Below are 11,016 nucleotides of genomic sequence, written 5' to 3' on the forward strand. Positions count from 1 at the left end.
GTTGATCTACCCAGATTCCAAAGTGAATGATGTATCTGCTCCTAAACTGCCAATGCTCAAAAACAAACTTATGTGAGGCAAAAATTCCAGAGGTAATCAGTATTAAAAAAATCATCTGATGCTAGCAGCTTTCTCTTTGTCTCCAAGTCATTAGGGTTAGACTTGCCTGAAATTCTTATAACAGCACTTCGTAAGAGAAGACAATATTTAACCATAAGCAGCAAAAGAAAAATAGGAGTCTCATTTCTCCCAGTGTAACTCTGACACCATGCTGAATATTTTTATTTTTTTCACATCACAGTGGCTGTTGAACCATGGGAAGCAGAAGAAAAGAAGGGGGAAAGTACACAGTAGCACAGGCTGCAGACAGCTGTCCTTCACACATGTACACAAGGGGGTTCCTCATGTGAAACTCCTGTGATTGCTTATCTTACCCTTATGTGAGAATGACTAAAGCATGGACAACACCACCTCAGAACTGGACAAAAAATTGAAAACTTTATTTGATTTCTAATCTCTCCTTGGAATGAGGGGGAGTGAAGAAAAAATACCCAATTTACATTAATCTGCTCTTTATCACAGAGTACAGAGTATTCTGTAAAAGGTAAATGTTCACATTTCTCACCATCTTTGTTTCAAGCACACCAGGTTAAATTAGAGTCACAGGAGTCAAACAAACATGCAGAGTTGCTTTTTCCTCTATAAAAAGTCCCTTAGATAGCAACTTCACATAATATAATTATATATGGATAAGTACTCTTTATCTTCTCACAGACAAGTAGTAAATGGGAGTGGTGTTTTAAATGTAGAGTCGTTCAAATCAATGCTTTTTAATGTCATTTGACTACTTTGCCTATGGACAAAACTAAACTATAACACGTTGTGAGCAAATAATTTTACCATCTGAAGCATAGCCCTGACAGCACAGCATAGTAGGCTCTTCAAAGGTTTTGGGAACTAAAACATGAAATCATGTCAGAAATCAGAGTAACTTGACCTAAGTACAAAGAGAGTTAACGAGTTCTTCCTAAAATGGGAAGAAGCCTTCTGTAGATAGAGGGATCTTTCCCCTGGGTTCTAGTGTCATGGGGTTGAGATGAAGTTCAAAGTCAGACAAAGTCAATATCTTTGACCTTCCCTTAGCAAAATAAACACTAATGGTGAGTGTCAGTAACAGTCCAATAGCAATGAATGTTTTTCTTAAAGGACAGGGTAGAGTCAGGGACTTTGCTCTCCCTTTCTGAGGGTAAGCTTGTTCCACTGCTGGAAGACTGCACTGCAAGTCAGCTCAGAAACTGAATGATGTCAATGTATCAGCGTGGCAAGAGTAGGTCCATGGAAGGATTTGGATCTTCTCGGTCTTGAAGTTACTGAATACAAAAGCCAAGTTTTTGCCTTATGTCTGTATATCATGAAAGAGGAAAATCTTTTGAGACGTTATCCTTCCACACTAATTCCCTACCTACTTTTTCTTTATCATTTGCTTAAACGAGTATTTCTTCATGGTGAATTTTTCTGAGTTGGTACAAAGGTTTGACACTGACATTTTTGTAGAATTTCTTCTATGCCATCTGCCATTTTTGCTTTTCACTAGCTACCTTTAATTAGTTTTACTTGCCTTTAATCACACTTGATTTTTACTATAAAACTTTCATGTAGATCTTCTGAAACCATTTTAACTCTTGCCTTTCTAAGATTTTGATTTACCTTTACATTCAGTAAGTAGGAATCATCTTTCTCACTAAATTTTAACTGCATTCCAGGATTTTGGGATATTTTTAAGCTTTTTTTCTTTCCTGCAGTTCATCTATAGCCATGACCTATGCCTGTGCATCTCACTTATAATATAAAAAGGCTTCATGAAATGGTTGTTCCAGTCTCAGGAGGAAAATATCTCTGCAATACTTCTCAACAAATGCAGATCTAATGACATTGTTGCTGCTGCATTCAGTTCTGTCTGGTAGAGCAAATGCTGTCCTCATATTTAGAGTAGTTCTAATCTTATTTCTTTTCAACTGCAGTCTACACCTTTCTAATACAAAATGCCTGTTCAACAGCAGTACACAGTTTAGGGCTGTACTTGCTTTCATATTACATGGAGTCTTTGTTTCTTGAAAACAAGAGCTCTTTCCTGCTTCATTTTTCTTTTGTCTTACGGTCTCTTTGAAACTGTCACCTTTTTGACTTCATGCTTCATATTCCTGTGAAGTTATTCTTAACAAGTTCACTACTGTAGTGGTATTGTCTTGCTTTTCTTTCAAGAAATTGATTTAGCTTTGCGCTGCTACCATAGAATCACTGAGGCTGGAAGCCTCAAAGCATAGTCAGCTCTAAGCTCAGACCAGGCTGCTTGGGGATTTGGCCAGTTGGGTCTTATAAACTTCCAATAACACAGATCATCCAAACTCTCTGGGCAACCTGTTTTGTTGCTGTTCCGCCCCCATAAAGGAAAAGTTTATTATGGCTGAACTTCTTGTTTCAATTTATATCCATTTTCTTTTGTTCTTCTGCTGAGCACTTCTGAAGATACTGGCTCCATCTTCTCAGTTACATCCACATAGCTTCTGCCAGACTCAAGTTTTCCTCAAACCCATCTCTGCTTCAGGCTGAATAAGGCCTATTCTTATCCTCTCCTCAGTTCAAATGCTCCAGCCCCTGATCATCTTGATGGCTCACTACTGAAGTCACTCCATCTTACTGGTGTCTTTCTTTTATTGCGTAGGGTGTGTCTGAGGAAACTGGATGCATTACAGTGTTCTAGATGTGGCTTAAAACTGTCAAGTACAAGTGAATCATTGCTTCTGCTAATACATCCCAGGAAGCTGTCAGCCTTTGATGTGAAGACATGCTGCTAGCTTATATTCATTTGGTCTACCAAGGCGTCAGGTCCTTGTCTGCACAGCTTCTCCTTGCCAGTATCCTAGTAGGCCCAGCTTGTATCAAAGGTTTCTTCCCAGTTGAAGGATTTCGCATCTCTCATTGCTGAAATCCCACTGGCACATTTCTCCACCTATCTACAATTTTTCCATCCTTCTCCGGCTTTTTCACTTCCAATCAAACACCACTTCCTCACCTTCTGTGTAGTTGGGGTTTCAGCATCTCTGCTGAGTCCTTGTCACCTTTCCTGACACTGTATTCCTGATCCTTGTTCCGCTTCTCCTCAACGCGGCTCCTCAACAAACATGCAGCTGCTGCAAGTGAGGACATGGTCTCCCACAAGGTCAGCCTTTAGGCTCCCTCCAGAGCCCTGCCAGGGACAAGGCCTCCTCTTTCCCAGATGCAGCTGCTTGAAATTCCCAAATCAGAAGGTAAAGCCAAGATAAAAGACGTATACGTGTTTTAGTGTAAACAGCCGAATAAGAATTTAGCAGTTGATAGATTTGGTAGAAGAAAAATTGTGGAATAGCCACCCTTTCCCAGCAACAGTGGATCTAAAGTTTGTAGAAGACTGTCTACAGCTCCCCAAAGATGTTAGAAGAAGGTCTCAGAAGATACAGAAGAAGAGCCTGAAAACTACTCTGCAAACTATCTTGTCTCTCAGCTTCAGTTTTGCATATTTTAACAGTTCTTGTTTATGTTAAAGTCACATTTTCCTAGAATCTCATTTTCCATTTTGGGTCTCTGATTCTTACTACAATTCAGTCTTGAATTAGGGATTCTATAAAACCTCAAAATTTGCATAATTTATTTTAGTATCTCCAATCTGTTGTAAATGCTTGAAATGTTTCATCCTCTCTTTAAGTTTTCATAAGAAACTGATATATTTTAAAACACTCTTTCTCTCTAGGAGTTCTGTTTTCCTAAAATATCTGTAGTACTGGATGATAACTGCTTTATGCCATTTCACTTTTCTGGAATAATAAATGCTTCTCATACCTCTGGCCGAAAATATCTTCTGCTTATATTTTTTTAAAAATTGATTAATTCATCCTTATGAAGATATAAAACTCATGTTCAACTTTTCTGCTGTATTTCTGAGGATTTTTTACTGCATTTAATTATTTAGCTTATTTGTGATGGTGGTCACAGGGGTTTTCATGCGAGGGAAGAGATGAGAATGTTGACTCCGTGTTCAGAAGGCTTGATTTATTGTTTTATGATATATATTACATTAAAACTATACTAAAAAGAATAGAAGGAAGAGTTTCATCTCAGAAGGCTAGCTAAGCTAAGAATAGAAAGGAACAAATAATAAAGGTCTGTGTCTCGGACAGAGAGTCTAAGCTAACTGGGCTGTGGTTGGCCATTAATTGTAAACATCTAAGATGGCCCAATCACAGACGCACCTGTTGCATTCCACAGCAGCAGATAACCATTGTTTACATTTTGTTGCTGAAGCTTCTCAGCTTCTCAGCAGGAAAAAATCCTAATGAAAGGATTTTCATGAAAAGATGTCTGTGACACTTATTAGCTACTAGGCATTTAATAACTTAAGACTTCAAATTTCATGTTTTAAGAAACTGTTCCTGCATTTCTTTAGACAGTGGTCTGTGGGAGACTTGTGTCAGATTGCATGACAACATAATACCATAAAAATGTTGTGAAGGTGATAAATAGATACCTAAGCAGACCTCTCACAAGAAAAAGAAAAAATTAAATTGCAATACTTGGGCAGTACTTTATTCTACTCCAGGCCTAAAAAGCTTATCTGTTTAGTGCAAATAGATGAGATAGAAAAAGACACCAAAGGGCATTTAAAGATGCAGATTTAGACTCTTGCCTGAAGTTGTAAGCAATAAACTACACAGCCCAGAGTCACAAAGAAGGCCAGCAACTGATCCAGAAACTGGTGTCACATTTTCTGCTTTGAATAAAATTAACTGGTCACTAAACTCTGTATTCATTGAATATTTAGAAACTTTTTCAGTTTTAAATTTAGTTTCTTTAAGCAAAGTTCATTTGGGCACATTCAGGTCAGACATAATTTAGAAGGTTGTTTTGCTCACAGGATTTGAGTATGAAGGAAGAAGGTGAACATCCTTCTAGATTCCTGGAGTGTATGTAACACACGTTCCTGACACAGCTGGTGAGGGAATCAAGCAGGGAAGGGTCCCCACTGGACCTGTTGTTTTTGAACAGAGAAGGATTGGTGGGTGATGTTGTGGTCAACAGCAATCAGAGACATGAGAGTTTTCAGGTATTTCTTGGGCACAGCAGTCACAAAATGAGAGTTTTCAGCTATCAGAGAAATAAAGAGGGGGATCAGCAGCCCTGCCACCTAGGACTTCCACAGGGCAGACTTTGGCCTGTTTAGAAGACTTGTTGACAGAGTCTCTTGTGAGGCAGTCCTGAAGGGTTAAGGAGTCCAGGAAAACTGGACACTCTTCAAGAAGGAAATAGTAAAACACAGAAACAGGCCATCCTCGTGTGAGGAGTGATGAGATAGTGGGGAAGATGACCAGCCTGACTGGACAGAGATCTTTGGCTGTAACTCAGGAAAATAAGGAGAGGTTGTGACCTTTGAAAGAAGGGGCTGGCAACTCAGGAGGACTACAACGATATTGTGAGGTTAGGCAGACAGAAAATTAGAAGGGCCAGAGCTCAGCTAGAACTTAATTTGGCCAGTATCATAAAAGACAATAAAAAATGTTTCTATAAATACAAAGCAACAAAAGGAGGGCTAAGGAAAATCCCCTTGTAATGCCTTCTTTGCCTCACTCTAGAATAGCATTGCAGTTGTTTTCTGGGTACTGAGTCCCCTGAGCTGGGAGACAGAGATGAGGAGCAGAATGAAGCCCCCACAAACCAGGGGAAAATGGTCAGTGAACTGCCACACCACATAGATAGACACAAGTCTATGGGGCCAGATGGGATCCATCCAAAGGTGCTGAGGTAATTGGGGGAAGTGCTCCCTGACTCCATCATTTACCAGCAATCCTCGCTATCTGGGAAGGTCCCAGCTGACTGGAAGTTGAAAAATGGGACAGGATGCTGTTGTTGTCTATTTAGAAATCAGTAAAGGTTTTGACACCATTTCCCACAGCATTCTCCTGAAGAAATTTGTGGCTCATGGCTTGGATGGCTAAAAAAACTGGCTGGATGGCAGGACCTAGAGAGTACTGGTGAATGAAGTTATATCCAGTTGGTGTCTGGTCACAACTGGTGTTCCCATGGTTCAGTGCTGGGGCCAGTTCTGTCTAATATCTTTATTAATGACTGTCTGATATCTTACCCAATTTAGGTTGGATAGTAAGATTTTTTTTTTTTTACTGAAAGGTTTGTTGAACTTTGGAACAGGCTGCTGGAGATCTTTAAAAGACATGTAGATGTGGCACTTACAGACCTGGCTTAGTGGTGGACTTGCCAGTGCTGGTTTAACAGTTGGATTTGATGATCTCTTTTCCAATTGAAATGATTCTATGATCCTATGCTCCTAGAATGAATGCTCTAAAGGTCAGGAGAAATACTGCAGAATATACACACCCATTCTCCAAAATGAGTGCCAAGTTGCTACGTATCTTTGTTTTATATAGAAAAAGAAAGAAGTGTTGAAAGTGACATAATGCTAGAGTAAGAACCTGACTGGCAGATGAGAAATGTTGAACACCCACTAAAATACTACTATTTTTCATTTCAGTACTCTTCAAAGTTCTAAAAAGGATGCTTCAATCCAGCAGAAATGAAATGTGAACTTCTGCACTTGGAGTGAGAAATGTTGCTTTTTTTAGTATTGGTATAAACTGGATTTTTCAACTCCATTTTCAATTATACAGATGCTTAAAACACCATATAAAGACACTACATCATCAAAGAGCTATGAGAGAACAAAAAAAAAACAACTTATGTTGATGCTCACACAAGACAAGCACTGAAGACACTACTCTGATGCTTAGGGAGATTTTGAGATTTTGTTTTATAATTTATCTATCAAAAAAAATTAAGTACTGATGCATTAATCTGTTTTCATTATGCTGGTTATGATAAGGCTCCTAAGCAATGCCCAGAGTTGTGAAATGTGACACACAAAAACCAAAGGAGCTCTGGAAAATATATGCCTGAAATGACAAATAAACTTAGCCTAGTAAATTCTTAACCTTTCTGCTTCCCTTCGCTTTGACCAGTGGTTTCTGCTGATGTGTCAGTGAGAAAAATACTGATTTTATCAGTGCCTCAAAGTGTGCTAATTACCTCATTTCTAAGAAATGTTATATTATGACTGGCATCAGCTCTTTAGCATCCACTCTACTCGGCAGGAATTTCTTGGCAGAGCAGAGGTCTTGATAGATGTAATTAGCATTTCCTCTCATTATAAATAATTGTTCCTCATTTTCTACTAATTCTTTTCTAGGCTATTGATATATTTCCAGTAACAACAGACAAACCTGAGCAACCTGGGAGTATCTTTCTTACGAGGATAGGCTGTGGAAGCTGGGCCTGTTTAGTCCAGAAAAGAAGATTGAGAGGAGACCCCATTAATACATATAAATATCACAAAGATGGGTGCCGAGAGAATGGTGTCAGACTCTTTTCAGTGGTGCCCAGTGACAGGACAAGGCGTAATGGCCATAACTAAAACACAAGAAGTTCCACCTCAGCATGAGGTAGAATTTCATTACCTGAGGGTGGCAGAGCACTGGAACAGGCTGCCCAGTAGGGGTGGAGTCTCCCTCTCTGGAGACATTTAAAGCCCATCTGGACTGTTCCTGTGTCACTTGCTCCAGGTGACCCTGCCTTGTCAGGGAGGTTGGACTAGGTGATCTCCAGAGGTCCCTTCCAACCCTAACAATTCTGTGAAACTGCTTCATGAGTCTTCCATATGCCAGTTTTGTCACTGTTGCCACCCAATCCTGTGCCACTGGCTACACAGTATATAAAGGATATTAATGTTTGTGTTTTACCTTGTTTGGAAAAAAAAGTATAATGCTGTAAAAGTATAATATGCTGATTATCCATATCATACTTATTCTATCTTCTTTGTTTGAAGCTTTTATCTTTGGTACAGTTTGAAATACTGGATGGGATTCCGTTGAAGATGAAGCCACCAAAAGTGCTGTGTATATATAATCTGAGTGCTTGAACCTCCAGTGCAATTAACAAAGATATAGTCAACACAATCAGTGATGTTCAGAGTTATTCAGCAACTTTCCAGGGTATGTGTCTGATGTGATTTGAGGAATATGAATGTGTGAGGTTTTTTAAACTTTACTGTGCTTGGAGATACAGGACAGGAAAAAAAAAACAAAAACACACACACATTTTGGACTTCAACTGAATGAATTATTGTCTGCCACTACAGATATAATATCAAAAGTATCTCAAATCCCAGGCAGGTATTGTCAAGTTATTCAGAAGTAAAATAAATTGTAATAAATATTTCAAGCTTAACTGCCTAATATTAGCAATCTGCATAAAATTATTTTGCTATAAATACGCTATTCTTAAATTACAATTCAGCTTTTATAAATTCTTAATTCATTTACTAAAATAAATGTCACTCAACACGATGAAGTTCATCCCACTTTGTTGAGCAATGGGTAATCACCCATTACTCAGAAATTCAGGATTTATAGTCTTGATGAAAGGAATACACTGCCGAAGAACCATGACTATTGTGAGTCATCATTTTTATTGTGCAGTGGAGGTAAAGATGCTACATTTAATAAATTTATATCCTGTTCTTTTTGACCCATGCCTTTGTACACCCAAGCCTTTGTCATAGGCTAATGGCCCAGACAAAATCTAGATCTTATGCTAATATATTACAGTGCCATTTCTCCTTTTCTTCCTATGCACGAACACTGGTTCTGTGAAAATATAAATATTTTCTAGTGAAACCTTGAAATCTAGATCATTTCCTAGAACTGAGTCTTTCAGAAGATAAACTGAGTTATTTTTCTTTCTTAGCTTCTCCTACATTCTTTTTCATTCTTGATTATATAACTTTTCTCACTGGTAACATTTGCCGACATTAAGTACAAGAATTATTGCCCTTTACTTTTCTCCAGACTGCTCAGTAACCATTTTGTGGGCATCTTGGCTGGCACATTCTGTTCTTAATTCGGTTTACAGATATTTTGACTCATTCAAAGTCTCACTAATGCTCTTGTCTCTGGTCCATAATGGTCTTTTATCACAGGTCTGATTGTTTGCTTTGTCTTTTTAGAGATGGCTGAAGAGTCAGGAAATAGTTCTTTTTGTGTATGTTGCAGATGGTTCCATCAACTTCTTATTTTTCTCCTTGAAGATGTCTTTGATGTGTTTTTTCTTCATTCCTCTTCATTTTAGACATTCTTCTCCTTGGCACAGACCTTCATGAAAACTTCAGTGTGGCTTCATTGGTCTTGCTTGCTAAATTTCATTGCATATCTGGTGATTAACTCTTCCAGAAGAAAGCTGAACGCACATGTGATTGTCTTCACTATCTGACTTGTCAAGCCTGAGAGTTACTATCATGTTTTCACTATTTGCAACTCCCTCTTGACAACTGACCAGTACAATACACTTGGGTTGAGATACTCTCATGCTCAAGACCTTTCACATTCACAATAACTTTTTGCAATAATGCTTATTAGCTTTGCTCATGACCTTTTTTTTTAACATTTAGGTGAGTAGCTACACTGACTGCTTGTTGACACGGGAACAAATAATTAGACAGTAAGAGAAATAAAAGAATTTTCTCTTAAACTGATCTGTTCATAGGGAAGTACAGCTCAGTTTTACAGATGTGAAAGCTATGGCTATTAGCTTGTATATCCTTGCTGTTCTGTATAGTGCCTTGTATCATAAGAGCCTCCAAGTACTGCCACGAGGTATGAGGAAATAATTATAGCGCTCTAAAATGTGACTAACTAGTAAAATCTACCCTCTGAACTTCCTGACATGTTAAGTTGGTGTCTTCCCTTTGATAACTTATGGCAGCTCAGATGAAACCAAAGTACCTGTGGCAATTCAAAGGAGCTGAGAATTTTTATTGTATTCAAACAATGGGAAGACAGTTCCTGACATTAACATGAACAAATATGAACTTCATTTCAGAAGAAAGAAAATTGAATGAAAGGAATGATCCAACATCTAGTCTTGCAGGGACAAATTATGTCTTCAAGTTTCTTGTATAATCATGCAAAGGAATACCTGCAGCTTAAGTAGCAGTTTTGGACAGGCTGGGCATACATACAGTAACGTAACTAATTATGATACTTTATACTTAACACCTTTCATCACAAAGTACACTATCAAACACAAGTCATTTGATCTGTATGACATGTCTGTAGAAGCCTATTATACTGTTGTAGAGATTGCACACCGAGATTAAATGGTTTGGGTTAGGCCACACAGCAAGTAAGCAGCAGAGCCAAAAGGAGAGCGTGAGCGTTGGCTTCCAGCCCTGTGCTCCAACTACTGGACTGCGCTTCCTTAATACTTAAATCCCATATTGCTTCTCTAACAGAGCTACTGAAACTTTTGAGCACTTGTAAGTTATGGTGTAACATCAAACCTGTTGTGTGTCTCTCTCCGAGCTGCCTTACGATGTCACAAACCGGTGTAATAGCACTTTTAAGTGCCTCATTTCACAGGCTGCCCCAGGTCGCCCAGCCCTGATGGGGCGTCAGCCTGACATTGTGTAGCTCCCAAACGCTGCCCCAGTACACAATTGCTGGCTGCGGCTGCTTCTCTGCTCGCTTTCGTCATGGCCTCAGTGTTATGCCCTCAGCTCTGCCGTGTGAGTGGCTGGACCATTCTGTGCTTAAAGAATTCCAGCTATAGGCTAGCTAATGGGAAACAGATGTCTCCCTGGCACTGCCGGGAGCTTTCGGTCCTGCCGCTCCCGTAGCTTCCCACTGGCAGACGTTCAGGTAACAGCTTTGGGACAGCCACGGCCGCCCGGAGCTCTGCCCTGCCTCGGAGGGCAGAGGGCGAGGGAGGAGGAGAAGGGGTCGAGCGGAGGGGGCCCGGCCCTCGGGCAGCAGCCGTGCCGGCCATGGATGGAGCGGGGCCGATCTCCCGGTCTGCCCGGCGGGGCCCGGGACACCGCGCTGCCGGGCCGGGACGGGACACGGCGGTGCACGGTTCCGATTC

This window comes from Molothrus aeneus, chromosome 1 (assembly GCF_037042795.1).
Source record: "Molothrus aeneus isolate 106 chromosome 1, BPBGC_Maene_1.0, whole genome shotgun sequence".
Taxonomy (NCBI): domain Eukaryota; kingdom Metazoa; phylum Chordata; class Aves; order Passeriformes; family Icteridae; genus Molothrus; species Molothrus aeneus.